The sequence below is a fragment of the Procambarus clarkii genome, chromosome 18 (assembly GCF_040958095.1).
Source record: "Procambarus clarkii isolate CNS0578487 chromosome 18, FALCON_Pclarkii_2.0, whole genome shotgun sequence".
Classification (NCBI taxonomy): domain Eukaryota; kingdom Metazoa; phylum Arthropoda; class Malacostraca; order Decapoda; family Cambaridae; genus Procambarus; species Procambarus clarkii.
Genome location: NC_091167.1, coordinates 45,517,623 through 45,536,295, shown reverse-complemented (window position 1 = coordinate 45,536,295; position 18,673 = coordinate 45,517,623). Strand labels below are relative to the sequence as shown.

Sequence of the window (18,673 nt, the reverse complement as noted above, 5' to 3'; positions counted from 1 at the left end):
CACACATTACCACTGGTGACACACACACACACTACCACTGGTGACACACACATTACCACTGGTGACACACACACTACCACTGGTGACACACACACTAAGTGACACACACACTGAGTGACACACACACTGAGTGACACACACACTAAGTGACAATCACACACAATCCCTCATATAAAGGACACTTATACGTGACACTTGTAAGTGACTCCTCCCACTGGTAGGTGATATTTGTAAGTTGTGAGCGGGGCTGACGGTTGAGTTTACAGCGCTCGGGATTCGTAGTACTAAGGTTTCGGGTTCGATCCCCGGCGGAGGCGGAAATAAATGGGCAGAGTTTCCATCACCCTGATGCTCCTGTTACCTAGCAGTAAATAGGTACCTAGGAGACAGCTGCTTCGGGCTGCTTCCGGGGAAGGGGGGGTGTAACAAAGAGGAAACCTGATCGAGGACCGGGCCGCGGGGACGCTCAGCCCCGAAATAATTTCAAGATAACTTCAAAATAACTCTCCTACTTCCAAGTAACAAATTATCCCAACTGTAAGTGTCACTTACACTTATAAGTAGTAATGATCACCTGTTGTGACACAATCAGTATGGCAAGAGCCACACTCCTGCTGGTAAATGATCCTCCACTTACAAGTGACACACTCTCACTGACAAGTGACACACTCTCACTGACAAGTGGGACACTCTCACTGACAAGTGACACACTCTCACTGACAAGTGACACACTCTCACTGACAAGTGGGACACTCTCACTGACAAGAAGGACACTCTCACTGACAAGTGACACACTCTCACTGACAAGTGACACACTCTCACTGACAAGTGACACACTCTCACTGACAAAAGACACACTCTCACTGACAAGTGACACACTCTCACTGACAAGTGAAACACTCTCACTGACAAGTGACACACTCTCACTGACAAGTGACACACTCTCACTGACAAGTGGGACACTCTCACTGACAAGAAGGACACTCTCACTGACAAGTGACACACTCTCACTGACAAGTGACACACTCTCACTGACAAGTGACACACTCTCACTGACAAGTGACACACTCTCACTGACAAGTGACACACTCTCACTGACAAGTGACACACTCTCACTGACAAGTGGGACACTCTCACTGACAAGAAGGACACTCTCACTGACAAGTGACACACTCTCACTGACAAGTGACACACTCTCACTGACAAGTGACACACTCTCACTGACAAGTGACACACTCTCACTGACAAGTGACACACTCTCACTGACAAGTGACACACTCTCACTGACAAGTGACACACTCTCACTGACAAGTGGGACACTCTCACTGACAAGTGACACACTCTCACTGACAAGTGACACACTCTCACTGACAAGTGACACACTCTCACTGACAAGTGACACACTCTCACTGACAAGTGACACACTCTCACTGACAAGTGACACACTCTCACTGACAAGTGACACACTCTCACTGACAAGTGACACACTCTCACTTACAAGTGGGACACTCTCACTGACAAGTGACACACTCTCACTGACAAGTGACACACTCTCACTGACAAGTGACACACTCTCACTGACAAGTGACACACTCTCACTGACAAGTGACACACTCTCACTGACAAGTGACACACTCTCACTGACAAGTGACACACTCTCACTGACAAGTGGGACACTCTCACTGACAAGAAGGACACTCTCACTGACAAGTGACACACTCTCACTGACAAGTGACACACTCTCACTGACAAGTGACACACTCTCACTGACAAGTGGGACACTCTCACTGACAAGAAGGACACTCTCACTGACAAGTGACACACTCTCACTGACAAGTGACACACTCTCACTGACAAGTGACACACTCTCACTGACAAGTGACACACTCTCACTGACAAGTGACACACTCTCACTGACAAGTGGGACACTCTCACTGACAAGAAGGACACTCTCACTGACAAGTGACACACTCTCACTGACAAGTGACACACTCTCACTGACAAGTGACACACTCTCACTGACAAGTGGGACACTCTCACTGACAAGAAGGACACTCTCACTGACAAGTGACACACTCTCACTGACAAGTGACACACTCTCACTGACAAGTGACACACTCTCACTGACAAGTGACACACTCTCACTGACAAGTGACACACTCTCACTGACAAGTGACACACTCTCACTGACAAGTGACACACTCTCACTGACAAGTGACACACTCTCACTGACAAGTGACACACTCCTCACTGACAAGTGGACACTCTCACTGACAAGAGGACACTCTCACTGACAAGTGACACACTCTCACTGACAAGTGACACACTCTCACTGACAAGTGACACACTCTCACTGACAAGTGACACACTCTCACTGACAAGTGACACACTCTCACTGACAAGTGACACACTCTCACTGACAAGTGGGACACTCTCACTGACAAGAAGGACACTCTCACTGACAAGTGACACACTCTCACTGACAAGTGACACACTCTCACTGACAAGTGACACACTCTCACTGACAAGTGACACACTCTCACTGACAAGTGACACACTCTCACTGACAAGTGACACACTCTCACTGACAAGTGACACACTCTCACTGACAAGTGGGACACATCTCACTGACAAGTGACACACTCTCACTGACAAGTGACACACTCTCACTGACAAGTGACACACTCTCACTGACAAGTGACACACTCTCACTGACAAGTGACACACTCTCACTGACAAGTGACACACTCTCACTGACAAGTGGGACACTCTCACTGACAAGTGACACACTCTCACTGACAAGTGGGACACTCTCACTGACAAGAGGACACTCTCACTGACAAGTGACACACTCTCACTGACAAGTGACACACTCTCACTGACAAGTGACACACTCTCACTGACAAGTGACACACTCTCACTGACAAGTGACACACTCTCACTGACAAGTGACACACTCTCACTGACAAGTGGGACACTCTCACTGACAAGAAGGACACTCTCACTGACAAGTGACACACTCTCACTGACAAGTGACACACTCTCACTGACAAGTGACACACTCTCACTGACAAGTGACACACTCTCACTGACAAGTGACACACTCTCACTGACAAGTGACACACTCTCACTGACAAGTGACACACTCTCACTGACAAGTGGGACACTCTCACTGACAAGAAGGACACTCTCACTGACAAGTGACACACTCTCACTGACAAGTGACACACTCTCACTGACAAGTGACACACTCTCACTGACAAGTGGACACACTCTCACTGACAAGTGACACACTCTCACTGACAAGTGGACCACTCTCACTGACAAGTGGGACACTCACTGACAAGTGGGACACTCACTGACAAGTGGGACACACTCACTGACAAGTGGGACACTCTACTGACAAGTGGACACACTCTCACTGACAAGTGGACACACTCTCACATGACAAGTGACACACTCTCACTGACAAGTGGGACACTCTCACTGACTAGTGGACACCTCTCACTGACAAGTGACACACTCTCACTGACAAGTGACACACTCTCACTGACAAGTGACACACTCTCACTGACAAGTGGGACACTCTCACTGACAAGTGACACACTCTCACTGACAAGTGACTACACTCTCACTGACAAGTGACACACTCTCACTGACAAGTGACACACTCTCACTGACAAGTAACACACTCTCACTGACAAGTGACACACTCTCACTGACAAGTGACACACTCTCACTGACAAGTGACACACTCTCACTGACAAGTGACACACTCTCACTGACAAGTGACACACTCTCACTGACAAGTGACACACTCTCACTGACAAGTGGACACTCTCACTGACAATGGGACACCTCACTGACAAGTGGACACACTCACTGACAAGTGGGACACCTCTCACTGACAAGTGGGACACACTCTCACTGACAAGTGACACACTCTCACTGACAAGTGGGACACTCTCACTGACAAGTGGGACACTCACTGACAAGTGACACACTCTCACTGACAAGTGACACACTCTCACTGACAAGTGACACACTCTCACTGACAAGTGACACACTCTCACTGACAAGTGACACCCTCTTCACTGACAAAGTGACACCACACTCCCTCACTGACAAGTGACACACTGACAAGTGACACACTCACTGACAAAGTGACACACCTCGCACTGACAAGTAACACACTCTCATGACAAGTGACACACTCTCACCTGAACAAGTGACACAGCTCTCACTGACAAGTGATACACTCTCACCTGACCAAGTGGGAACTCTCACTGACAAGGACACACTCTCACTGACAAGTGGGACACACTCTCACTGACAAGTGACACACTGACAAGTGACACACTCTCACTGACCAAGTGACACAGCTCTCACTGAAAGGGACACACTACTCACTGACAAGTGGGACACTCTCACTGACAAGTGACACACTCTCACTGACAAGTGACACACTCTCACTGACAAGTGACACACTCTCACTGACAAGTGACACTCACTGACAAGGACACACTCTCACTGACAAGTGACACACTCTCACTGACAAGTGACACACTCTCACTGACAAGTGACACACTCTCACTGACAAGTGACACACTCTCACTGACAAGTGACACACTCTCACTGACAAGTGACACACTTTCACTGACAAGTGACACACTCTCACTGACAAGTGACACACTCACCGACAAGTGACACACTCTCACTGACAAGTGGGACACTCTCACTGACAAGTGACACACTGACAAGTGACACACTCTCACTGACAAGTGACACACTCTCACTGACAAGTGGACACACTCTCACTGACAAGTGACACACTCTCACTGACAAGTGACACACTCTCACTGACAAGTGGGACACACTCTCACTGACAAGTGACACACTCTCACTGACAAGTGACACACTCACTGACAAGTGACGCACTCTCACTGACAAGTGGGACACTCTCACTGACAAGTGACACACTCTCACTGACAAGTGACACACTCTCACTGACAAGTGACACACTCACTGACAAGTGACACACTCTCACTGACAAGTGGGACACTCTCACTGACAAGTGACACACTCTCACTGACAAGTGACACACTCTCACTGACAAGTGACACACTCTTACTGACAAGTGACACACTCACTCACAAGTGACACACTCTCACTGACAAGTGACACACTCTCACTGACAAGTGACACACTCTCACTGACAAGTGACACACTCTCACTGACAAGTGACACACTCTCACTGACAAGTGACACACTCTCACTGACAAGTGACACACTCTCACTGACAAGTAACACACTCTCACTGACAAGTGACACACTCTCACTGACAAGTGACACACTCTCACTGACAAGTGACACACTCTCACTGACAAGTGACACTCTCACTGACAAGTGACACACTCTCACTGACAAGTGACACACTCTCTCTGACAAGTGACACACTGACAAGTGACACTCTCACTGACAAGTGACACACTCTCACTGACAAGTGGGACACTCTCACTGACAAGTGGGACACTCTCACTGACAAGTGGGACACTCACTGACAAGTGACACACTCTCACTGTCAAGTGACACACTCTCACTGACAAGTGACACACTCTCACTGACAAGTGACACACTCTCACTGACAAGTGACACACTCTCACTGACAAGTGACACACTGACAAGTGACACACTCACTGACAAGTGACACACTCTCACTGACAAGTGACACACTCTCACTGACAAGTAACACACTCTCACTGACAAGTGACACACTCTCACTGACAAGTGACACACTCACCGACAAGTGACACACTCTCACTGACAAATGGGACACTCTCACTGACAAGTGACACACTGACAAGTGACACACTCTCACTGACAAGTGACACACTCTCACTGACAAGTAACACACTCTCACTGACAAGTGGGACACTCTAACTGACAAGTGACACACTCTCACTGACAAGTAACACACTCTCACTGACAAGTGACACACTCTCACTGACAAGTAACACACTCTCACTGACAAGTGACACACTCTCACTGACAAGTGACACACTCTCACTGACAAGTGACACACTCTCACTGACAAGTGACACACTCTCACTGACAAGTGACACACTCTCACTGACAAGTGACACTCTCACTGACAAGTGACACACTCTCACTGACAAGTGACACACTCACCGACAAGTGACACACTCTCACTGACAAGTGGGACACTCTCACTGACAAGTGACACACTGACAAGTGACACACTCACTGACAAGTGACACACTCTCACTGACAAGTGGGACACTCTTACTGACAAGTGACACACTCTCACTGACAAGTGACACACTCTCACTGACAAGTGACACACTCTCATTGCCAAGTGGGACACACTCACTGACAAGTGACACACTCTCACTGACAAGTGACACACTCTCACTGACAAGTGACACACTCTCACTGACAAGTGGGACACTCTCACTGACAAGTGACACACTCTCACTGACAAGTGACACACTCTCACTGACAAGTGACACACTCTCACTGACAAGTGACACACTCTCACTGACAAGTGACACACTCTCACTGACAAGTGACACACTCTCACTGACAAGTGACACTCTCACTGACAAGTGACACACTCTCACTGACAAGTGGGACACACTCACTGACAAGTGACACTCTCACTGACAAGTGACACACTCACTGACAAGTGGGACACTCTCACTGACAAGTGGGACACTCTCACTGACAAGTGGGACACTCACTGACAAGTGACACACTCTCACTGTCAAGTGACACACTCTCACTGACAAGTGACACACTCTCACTGACAAGTGACACACTCTCACTGACAAGTGACACACTCTCACTGACAAGTGACACACTGACAAGTGACACACTCACTGACAAGTGACACACTCTCACTGACAAGTGACACACTCTCACTGACAAGTAACACACTCTCACTGACAAGTGACACACTCTCACTGACAAGTGACACACTCACCGACAAGTGACACACTCTCACTGACAAATGGGACACTCTCACTGACAAGTGACACACTGACAAGTGACACACTCTCACTGACAAGTGACACACTCTCACTGACAAGTAACACACTCTCACTGACAAGTGGGACACTCTCACTGACAAGTGACACACTCTCACTGACAAGTAACACACTCTCACTGACAAGTGACACACTCTCACTGACAAGTAACACACTCTCACTGACAAGTGACACACTCTCACTGACAAGTGACACACTCTCACTGACAAGTGACACACTCTCACTGACAAGTGACACACTCTCACTGACAAGTGACACACTCTCACTGACAAGTGACACTCTCACTGACAAGTGACACACTCTCACTGACAAGTGACACACTCTCACTGACAAGTGACACACTCACCGACAAGTGACACACTCTCACTGACAAGTGGGACACTCTCACTGACAAGTGACACACTGACAAGTGACACACTCACTGACAAGTGACACACTCTCACTGACAAGTGGGACACTCTTACTGACAAGTGACACACTCTCACTGACAAGTGACACACTCTCACTGACAAGTGACACACTCTCATTGACAAGTGGGACACACTCACTGACAAGTGACACACTCTCACTGACAAGTGACACACTCTCACTGACAAGTGACACACTCTCACTGACAAGTGACACACTCTCACTGACAAGTGACACACTCTCACTGACAAGTGACACACTCTCACTGACAAGTGACACACTCTCACTGACAAGTGACACACTCTCACTGACAAGTGACACACTCTCACTGACAAGTGACACACTCTCACTGACAAGTGACACACTCTCACTGACAAGTGACACACTCTCACTGACAAGTGACACACTCTCACTGACAAGTGGGACACACTCACTGACAAGTGGGACACTCTCACTGACAAGTGGGACACTCTCACTGACAAGTGGGACACTCTCACTGACAAGTGGGACACTCTCACTGACAAGTGGGACACTCTCACTGACAAGTGGGACACTCTCACTGACAAGTGGGACACTCTCACTGACAAGTGGGACACTCTCACTGACAAGTGGGACACTCTCACTGACAAGTGGGACACTCTCACTGACAAGTGGGACACTCTCACTGACAAGTGGGACACTCTCACTGACAAGTGGGACACTCTCACTGACAAGTGGGACACTCTCACTGACAAGTGGGACACTCACTGACAAGTGGGACACTCTCACTGACAAGTGGGACACTCTCACTGACAAGTGGGACACTCTCACTGACAAGTGGGACACTCACTGACAAGTGGGACACTCTCACTGACAAGTGGGACACTCACTGACAAGTGGGACACTCACTGACAAGTGGGACACTCACTGACAAGTGGGACACTCTCACTGACAAGTGGGATACTCTCACTGACAAGTGGGACACTCACTGACAAGTGGGACACTCACTGACAATTGGGATACTCTCACTGACAAGTGGGACACAGTAACATGCAACACACTGAAAATGTCAATAATAATAAAGAGTCAAATATATTCCAAGAGATTGTGTAGTTTCTCACGTGTGTCAGAGGAGCGCGGGAGGCCTGCGGGTCGTGACCAGTTGTGTGCGGGGCAACGCTGGCAAGTGACAAGCCCAGCAGCTACAACAGTTTATATTGACGCTTCTCGATTCACGAGACCTGCGCTTAAGGCTGATTGGTTTCATGGAAATGGTTCTGCAAGCTGATTGGCTTCTTGGAAATTGATCTAAAAGCTGATTGGCTCGTTTGAGTATATCTAATGTTAATTAGTTAGAATGATTTTGTGTGAATAAGTCGGTACTTGGTATATAATAGCAGGAACGATTCTCGCTAGATGGTGAGATACAGAGAGCATAAGAAAATACATTTATTGATTTCCCATAGTAATATGAGAGCTGTGAGCAGCTCGGGCGTTGCGTGTTGACACACACGACACCAGCTGAGGACTTGCTCCTTGTTCTCAGCCTCGTTGTCACGTTAGTGATGTACTGTACACCTGAGACTGTGGTACTTGGAGTTATCTCCCTCCCCTCCCCCTCTCTATCCCTCTCTCTCCCTCTCTTCCTCTCCTACCCTCCTGCTTAACATATTTTCATTCCCTCTCACTCTCTCATTTACATTTACATAAAATATAAAGGTAAGTTTCAAAAGGTTTTCGCACGTATAATTTATGGCAGTGCGAAAAAAACATCATAGAGGTCTGAGTGTGGCTCTGGCATGTTGTTCCCATTTGAATTCAAACGACCCAGACCAGTTTGTGTTCATTCCATACCCCAGACCGGCCGATTTTCATCCCGTACCCCAGACCAGTCAGTGTTCATCTCGTACCCCAGACCAGCCTATGTTCATCCCGTACCCCAGACCAGCCTATGTTCATCCCGTACCCCAGAGCGGCCGATGTTCATTCCGTACCCCAGACCAGCCTATGTTCATCCTGTACCACTCGAACCCATACTGCCAGGAGCACTCTGCAACTGGCGTTCAGGACCCCTTAACCACCTAATGATGAGGAATTAGCCCATCATTACACTTTCATGGTGTGTGACACACACACTCTAATGGTGACACACATACACATGGTGTGTGTGTGTCACCAGTGGTAGTGTGTGTGTCACCAGTGGTAGTGTGTGTGTCACCAGTGGTAGTGTGTGTGTCACCAGTGGTAGTGTGTGTGTGTCACCAGTGGTGTGTGTGTGTGTCACCAGTGGTGGTGTGTGTGTCACCAGTGGTGGTGTGTGTGTCACCAGTGGTAGTGTGTGTGTCACCAGTGGTGGTGTGTGTGTCACCAGTGGCTACTATAATTTTTTGACCGGTCGTGATGGTCGAGTGGTTAAGGAGTCCAATACACCAGTTGCAGAGTGCTCCTGGCAGTATGGGTTCGAGTATCGTCTGGGGTGTGAGTTTTCAGTTGCATATATGCCTGGGGACCATTTAGGCTTGTTCGCATTTGTGTTCCTCATGTGGGCCCCAAAAAATGAGGTGATTTGATAAAACACCATGACCAAGATTACCATCAGAGTGCAACCCGTTCTCGCACTTTCTTTAAGTTAATATTGACTTATTAAATAAGTGCATATGTGACATACTAATTTATTGTGAATATTTTAGTTTACCTTGAAAAGCTTCATAGAAAACACCGACCTTACCTAACCTTCTCAGTATGTTAAGATAAGCATCTTATTGCTTCGTAATTACAATTATTACTTAACCTATTATAGGTATAGGTTAAGTAATAATTGTAATTACGAAGCAATAAGTTGCTTATCTTAACATATTAAGAAGGTTAGGCAAGGTTGGTGTTTTATATGGTGGTTGGTTGGTATATATATATATATATATATATATATATATATATATATATATATATATATATATATATATATATATATATATATATATATATATATATATATATATATATATATATATATATATATATATATATATATGCGAACAAGCCTGAATGCTCCCCAGGACAATATGCAACTGAAAACTCACACCCCAGAAGTGAAGTGACTCGAACCCATACTCCCAGGAGCAACGCAACTGGTATGTACAAGACGCCTTAATCCACTTGACCATCACGACCGGACAAAATGAGGTGATAGCCTAAGCTATTTGAACCACCCCACCGCCGGCACTCGGATAGTAATCTTGGGCATAGCATTTTACCAAATCACCTCATTCTTTGGGGCACACGTGAGGAACACAAATGCGAACAAGCCTGAATGGTCCCCAGGACAATATGCAACTGAAAACTCACACCCCAGAAGTGACTCGAACCCATACTCCCAGGAGCAACGCAACTGGTATGTACAAGACGCCTTAATCCACTTGACCATCACGACCGGACAAAATGAGGTGATAGCCTAAGCTATTTGAACCACCCCACCGCCGGCACTCGGATAGTAATCTTGGGCATAGCATTTTACCAAATCACCTCATTTTTTGGGGCACACGTGAGGAACACAAATGCAAACAAGCCTGAATGGTCCCCAGGACAATATGCAACTGAAAACTCACACCCCAGAAGTGACTCGAACCCATACTCCCAGGAGCAACGCAACTGGTATGTACAAGACGCCTTAATCCACTTAAGGGGTGGTTCAAATAGCTTAGGCTATCACCTCATTTTGTCCGGTCGTGATGGTCAAGTGGATTAAGGCGTCTTGTACATACCAGTTGCGTTGCTCCTGGGAGTATGGGTTCGAGTCACTTCTGGGGTGTGAGTTTTCAGTTGCATATTGTCCTGGGGACCATTCAGGCTTGTTCGCATTTATGTTCCTCACGTGTGCCCCAAAGAATGAGGTGATTTGGTAAAATGCTATGCCCAAGATTACTATCCGAGTGCCGGCGGTGGGGTGGTTCAAATAGCTTAGGCTATCACCTCATTTTGTCCGATCGTGATGGTCAAGTGGATTAAGGTGTCTTGTACATACCAGTTGCGTTGCTCCTGGGAGTATGGGTTCGAGTCACTTCTGGGGTGTGAGTTTTCAGTTGCATATTGTCCTGGGGACCATTCAGGCTTGTTCGCATTTGTGTTCCTCACGTGTGCCCCAAAGAATGAGGTGATTTGGTAAAATGCTATGCCCAAGATTACTATCCGAGTGCCGGCGGTGGGGTGGTTCAAATAGCTTAGGCTATCACCTCATTTTGTCCGGTCGTGATGGTCAAGTGAATTAAGGCGTCTTGTACATACCAGTTGCGTTGCTCCTGGGAGTATGGGTTCGAGTCACTTCTGGGGTGTAAGTTTTCAGTTGCATATTGTCCTGGGGACCATTCAGGCTTGTTTCGCATTTGTGTTCCTCACGTGTGCCCAAAAGAATGAGGTGATTTGGTAAAATGCTATGCCCAAGATTAGTATCCGAGTGCCGGCGGTGGGGTGGTTCAAATAGCTTAGGCTATCACCTCATTTTGTCCGGTCGTGATGGTCAAGTGGATTAAGGCGTCTTGTACATACCAGTTGCGTTGCTCCTGGGAGTATGGGTTCGAGTCACTTCTGGGGTGTGAGTTTTCAGTTGCATATTGTCCTGGGGACCATTCAGGCTTTTTCGCATTTGTGTTCCTCACGTGTGCCCCAAAGAATGAGGTGATTTGGTAACATGCTATGCCCAAGATTACTATCCGAGTGCCGGCGATGGGGTGGTTCAAATAGCTTAGGCTATCACCTCATTTTGTCCGGTCGTGATGGTCAAGTGGATTAAGGCGTCTTGTACATACCAGTTGCGTTGCTCCTGGGAGTATGGGTTCGAGTCACTTCTGGGGTGTGAGTTTTCAGTTGCATATTGTCCTGGGGACCATTCAGGCTTGTTCGCATTTGTGTTCCTCACGTGTGCCCCAAAGAATGAGGTGATTTGGTAAAATGCTATGCCCAAGATTACTATCCGAGTGCCGGCGGCGGGGTGGTTCAAATAGCTTAGGCTATCACCTCATTTTGTCCGGTCGTGATGGTCAAGTGGATTAAGGCGTCTTGTTCATACCAGTTGCGTTGCTCCTGGGAGTATGGGTTCGAGTCACTTCTGGGGTGTGAGTTTTCAGTTGCATATTGTCCTGGGGACCATTCAGGCTTGTTCGCATTTGTGTTCCTCACGTGTGCCCCAAAGAATGAGGTGATTTGGTAAAATGTTATGCCCAAGATTACTATCCGAGTGCCGGCGGTGGGTTGGTTCAAATAGCTTAGGCTATCACCTCATTTTGTCCGGTCGTGATGGTCAAGTGGATTAAGGCGTCTTGTACATACCAGTTGCGTTGCTCCTGGGAGTATGGGTTCGAGTCACTTCTGGGGTGTGAGTTTTCAGTTGCATATTGTCCTGGGGACCATTCAGGCTTGTTTCGCATATGTGTTCCTCACGTGTGCCCCAAAGAATGAGGTGATTTGGTAAAATGCTATGCCCAAGATTACTATCCGAGTGCCGGCGGTGGGGTGGTTCAAATAGCTTAGGCTATCACCTCATTTTGTCCGGTCGTGATGGTCAAGTGGATTAAGGCGTCTTGTACATACCAGTTGCGTTGCTCCTGGGAGTATGGGTTCGAGTCACTTCTGGGGTGTGAGTTTTCAGTTGCATATTGTCCTGGGGACCATTCAGGCTTGTTCGCATTTGTGTTCCTCACGTGTGACCCAAAGAATGAGGTGATTTGGTAAAATGCTATGCCCAAGATTACTATCCGAGTGCCGGCGGTGGGGTGGTTCAAATAGCTTAGGCTATCACCTCATTTTGTCCGGTCGTGATGGTCAAGTGGATTAAGGCGTCTTGTACATACCAGTTGCGTTGCTCCTGGGAGTATGGGTTCGAGTCACTTCTGGGGTGTGAGTTTTCAGTTGCATATTGTCCTGGGGACCATTCAGGCTTGTTCGCATTTGTGTTCCTCACGTGTGCCCCAAAGAATGAGGTGATTTGGTAAAATGCTATGCCCAAGATTACTATCCGAGTGCCGGCGGTGGGTTGGTTCAAATAGCTTAGGCTATCACCTCATTTTGTCCGGTCGTGATGGTCAAGTGGATTAAGGCGTCTTGTACATACCAGTTGCGTTGCTCCTGGGAGTATGGGTTCGAGTCACTTCTGGGGTGTGAGTTTTCAGTTGCATATTGTCCTGGGGACCATTCAGGCTTGTTTCGCATATGTGTTCCTCACGTGTGCCCCAAAGAATGAGGTGATTTGGTAAAATGCTATGCCCAAGATTACTATCCGAGTGCCGGCGGTGGGGTGGTTCAATTAGCTTAGGCTATCACCTCATTTTGTCTGGTCGTGATGGTCAAGTGGATTAAGGCGTCTTGTACATACCAGTTGCGTTGCTCCTGGGAGTATGGGTTCGAGTCACTTCTGGGGTGTGAGTTTTCAGTTGCATATTGTCCTGGGGACCATTCAGGCTTGTTCGCATTTGTGTTCCTCACGTGTGCCCTAAAGAATGAGGTGATTTGGTAACATGCTATGCCCAAGATTACTATCCGAGTGCCGGCGGTGGGGTGGTTCAAATAGCTTAGGCTATCACCTCATTTTGTCCGGTCGTGATGGTCAAGTGGATTAAGGCGTCTTGTACATACCAGTTGCGTTGCTCCTGGGAGTATGGGTTCGAGTCACTTCTGGGGTGTGAGTTTTCAGTTGCATATTGTCCTGGGGACCATTCAGGCTTGTTCGCATTTGTGTTCCTCACGTGTGCCCCAAAGAATGAGGTGATTTGGTAAAATGCTATGCCCAAGATTACTATCCGAGTGCCGGCGGTGGGGTGGTTCAAATAGCTTAGGCTATCACCTCATTTTGTCCGATCGTGATGGTCAAGTGGATTAAGGTGTCATGTACATACCAGTTGCGTTGCTCCTGGGAGTATGGGTTCGAGTCACTTCTGGGGTGTGAGTTTTCAGTTGCATATTGTCCTGGGGACCATTCAGGCTTGTTCGCATTTGTGTTCCTCACGTGTGCCCCAAAGAATGAGGTGATTTGGTAAAATGCTATGCCCAAGATTACTATCCGAGTGCCGGCGGTGGGGTGGTTCAAATAGCTTAGGCTATCACCTCATTTTGTCCGGTCGTGATGGTCAAGTGGATTAAGGCGTCTTGTACATACCAGTTGCGTTGCTCCTGGGAGTATGGGTTCGAGTCACTTCTGGGGTGTGAGTTTTCAGTTGCATATTGTCCTGGGGACCATTCAGGCTTGTTCGCATTTGTGTTCCTCACGTGTGCCCCAAAGAATGAGGTGATTTGGTAAAATGCTATGCCCAAGATTACTATCCGAGTGCCGGCGGTGGGGGGGTTCAAATAGCTTAGGCTATCGCCTCATTTTGTCCGGTCGTGATGGTCAAGTGGATTAAGGCGTCTTGTACATACCAGTTGCGTTGCTCCTGGGAGTATGGGTTCGAGTCACTTCTGGGGTGTGAGTTTTCAGTTGCATATTGTCCTGGGGACCATTCAGGCTTGTTTCGCATATGTGTTCCTCACGTGTGCCCCAAAGAATGAGGTGATTTGGTAAAATGCTATGCCCAAGATTACTATCCGAGTGCCGGCGGTGGGGTGGTTCAATTAGCTTAGGCTATCATCTCATTTTGTCCGGTCGTGATGGTCAAGTGGATTAAGGCGTCTTGTACATACCAGTTGCGTTGCTCCTGGGAGTATGGGTTCGAGTCACTTCTGGGGTGTGAGTTTTCAGTTGCATATTGTCCTGGGGACCATTCAGGCTTGTTCGCATTTGTGTTCCTCACGTGTGCCCCAAAGAATGAGGTGATTTGGTAAAATGCTGTGCCCAAGATTACTATCCGAGTGCCGGCGGTGGGGTGGTTCAAATAGCTTAGGCTATCGCCTCATTTTGTCCGGTCGTGATGGTCAAGTGGATTAAGGCGTCTTGTACATACCAGTTGCGTTGCTCCTGGGAGTATGGGTTCGAGTCACTTCTGGGGTGTAAGTTTTCAGTTGCATATTGTCCTGGGGACCATTCAGGCTTGTTTCGCATTTGTGTTCCTCACGTGTGCCCCAAAGAATGAGGTGATTTGGTAAAATGCTATGCCCAAGATTAGTATCCGAGTGCCGGCGGTGGGGTGGTTCAAATAGCTTAGGCTATCACCTCATTTTGTCCGGTCGTGATGGTCAAGTGGATTAAGGCGTCTTGTACATACCAGTTGCGTTGCTCCTGGGAGTATGGGTTCGAGTCACTTCTGGGGTGTGAGTTTTCAGTTGCATATTGTCCTGGGGACCATTCAGGCTTTTTCGCATTTGTGTTCCTCACGTGTGCCCCAAAGAATGAGGTGATTTGGTAACATGCTATGCCCAAGATTACTATCCGAGTGCCGGCGATGGGGTGGTTCAAATAGCTTAGGCTATCACCTCATTTTGTCCGGTCGTGATGGTCAAGTGGATTAAGGCGTCTTGTACATACCAGTTGCGTTGCTCCTGGGAGTATGGGTTCGAGTCACTTCTGGGGTGTGAGTTTTCAGTTGCATATTGTCCTGGGGACCATTCAGGCTTGTTCGCATTTGTGTTCCTCACGTGTGCCCCAAAGAATGAGGTGATTTGGTAAAATGCTATGCCCAAGATTACTATCCGAGTGCCGGCGGCGGGGTGGTTCAAATAGCTTAGGCTATCACCTCATTTTGTCCGGTCGTGATGGTCAAGTGGATTAAGGCGTCTTGTACATACCAGTTGCGTTGCTCCTGGGAGTATGGGTTCGAGTCACTTCTGGGGTGTGAGTTTTCAGTTGCATATTGTCCTGGGGACCATTCAGGCTTGTTCGCATTTGTGTTCCTCACGTGTGCCCCAAAGAATGAGGTGATTTGGTAAAATGCTATGCCCAAGATTACTATCCGAGTGCCGGCGGTGGGTTGGTTCAAATAGCTTAGGCTATCACCTCATTTTGTCCGGTCGTGATGGTCAAGTGGATTAAGGCGTCTTGTACATACCAGTTGCGTTGCTCCTGGGAGTATGGGTTCGAGTCACTTCTGGGGTGTGAGTTTTCAGTTGCATATTGTCCTGGGGACCATTCAGGCTTGTTTCGCATATGTGTTCCTCACGTGTGCCCCAAAGAATGAGGTGATTTGGTAAAATGCTATGCCCAAGATTACTATCCGAGTGCCGGCGGTGGGGTGGTTCAAATAGCTTAGGCTATCACCTCATTTTGTCCGGTCGTGATGGTCAAGTGGATTAAGGCGTCTTGTACATACCAGTTGCGTTGCTCCTGGGAGTATGGGTTCGAGTCACTTCTGGGGTGTGAGTTTTCAGTTGCATATTGTCCTGGGGACCATTCAGGCTTGTTCGCATTTGTGTTCCTCACGTGTGACCCAAAGAATGAGGTGATTTGGTAAAATGCTATGCCCAAGATTACTATCCGAGTGCCGGCGGTGGGGTGGTTCAAATAGCTTAGGCTATCACCTCATTTTGTCCGGTCGTGATGGTCAAGTGGATTAAGGCGTCTTGTACATACCAGTTGCGTTGCTCCTGGGAGTATGGGTTCGAGTCACTTCTGGGGTGTGAGTTTTCAGTTGCATATTGTCCTGGGGACCATTCAGGCTTGTTCGCATTTGTGTTCCTCACGTGTGCCCCAAAGAATGAGGTGATTTGGTAAAATGCTATGCCCAAGATTACTATCCGAGTGCCGGCGGTGGGTTGGTTCAAATAGCTTAGGCTATCACCTCATTTTGTCCGGTCGTGATGGTCAAGTGGATTAAGGCGTCTTGTACATACCAGTTGCGTTGCTCCTGGGAGTATGGGTTCGAGTCACTTCTGGGGTGTGAGTTTTCAGTTGCATATTGTCCTGGGGACCATTCAGGCTTGTTTCGCATATGTGTTCCTCACGTGTGCCCCAAAGAATGAGGTGATTTGGTAAAATGCTATGCCCAAGATTACTATCCGAGTGCCGGCGGTGGGTTGGTTCAAATAGCTTAGGCTATCACCTCATTTTGTCCGGTCGTGATGGTCAAGTGGATTAAGGCGTCTTGTACATACCAGTTGCGTTGCTCCTGGGAGTATGGGTTCGAGTCACTTCTGGGGTGTGAGTTTTCAGTTGCATATTGTCCTGGGGACCATTCAGGCTTGTTTCGCATATGTGTTCCTCACGTGTGCCCCAAAGAATGAGGTGATTTGGTAAAATGCTATGCCCAAGATTACTATCCGAGTGCCGGCGGTGGGGTGGTTCAATTAGCTTAGGCTATCACCTCATTTTGTCCGGTCGTGATGGTCAAGTGGATTAAGGCGTCTTGTACATACCAGTTGCGTTGCTCCTGGGAGTATGGGTTCGAGTCACTTCTGGGGTGTGAGTTTTCAGTTGCATATTGTCCTGGGGACCATTCAGGCTTGTTCGCATTTGTGTTCCTCACGTGTGCCCTAAAGAATGAGGTGATTTGGTAACATGCTATGCCCAAGATTACTATCCGAGTGCCGGCGGTGGGGTGGTTCAAATAGCTTAGGCTATCACCTCATTTTGTCCGGTCGTGATGGTCAAGTGGATTAAGGCGTCTTGTACATACCAGATGCGTTGCTCCTGGGAGTATGGGTTCGAGTCACTTCTGGGGTGTGAGTTTTCAGTTGCATATTGTCCTGGGGACCATTCAGGCTTGTTCGCATTTGTGTTCCTCACGTGTGCCCCAAAGAATGAGGTGATTTGGTAAAATGCTATGCCCAAGATTACTATCCGAGTGCCGGCGGTGGGTTGGTTCAAATAGCTTAGGCTATCACCTCATTTTGTCCGGTCGTGATGGTCAAGTGGATTAAGGCGTCTTGTACATACCAGTTGCGTTGCTCCTGGGAGTATGGGTTCGAGTCACTTCTGGGGTGTGAGTTTTCAGTTGCATATTGTCCTGGGGACCATTCAGGCTTGTTTCGCATATGTGTTCCTCACGTGTGCCCCAAAGAATGAGGTGATTTGGTAAAATGCTATGCCCAAGATTACTATCCGAGTGCCGGCGGTGGGTTGGTTCAAATAGCTTAGGCTATCACCTCATTTTGTCCGGTCGTGATGGTCAAGTGGATTAAGGCGTCTTGTACATACCAGTTGCGTTGCTCCTGGGAGTATGGGTTCGAGTCACTTCTGGGGTGTGAGTTTTCAGTTGCATATTGTCCTGGGGACCATTCAGGCTTGTTTCGCATATGTGTTCCTCACGTGTGCCCCAAAGAATGAGGTGATTTGGTAAAATGCTATGCCCAAGATTACTATCCGA

General features: G+C 47.9%; 1 protein-coding gene across 1 annotated transcript in view; it reads left to right on the top strand.

Annotated features, from left to right (window-relative positions):
- The window catches only part of LOC138366130 (calponin homology domain-containing protein DDB_G0272472-like), a 55,079-nt gene that overhangs the window by 34,928 nt on the left and 1,478 nt on the right, over window positions 1-18,673 (top strand). The gene's annotated exons all lie outside the window — the stretch shown is intronic.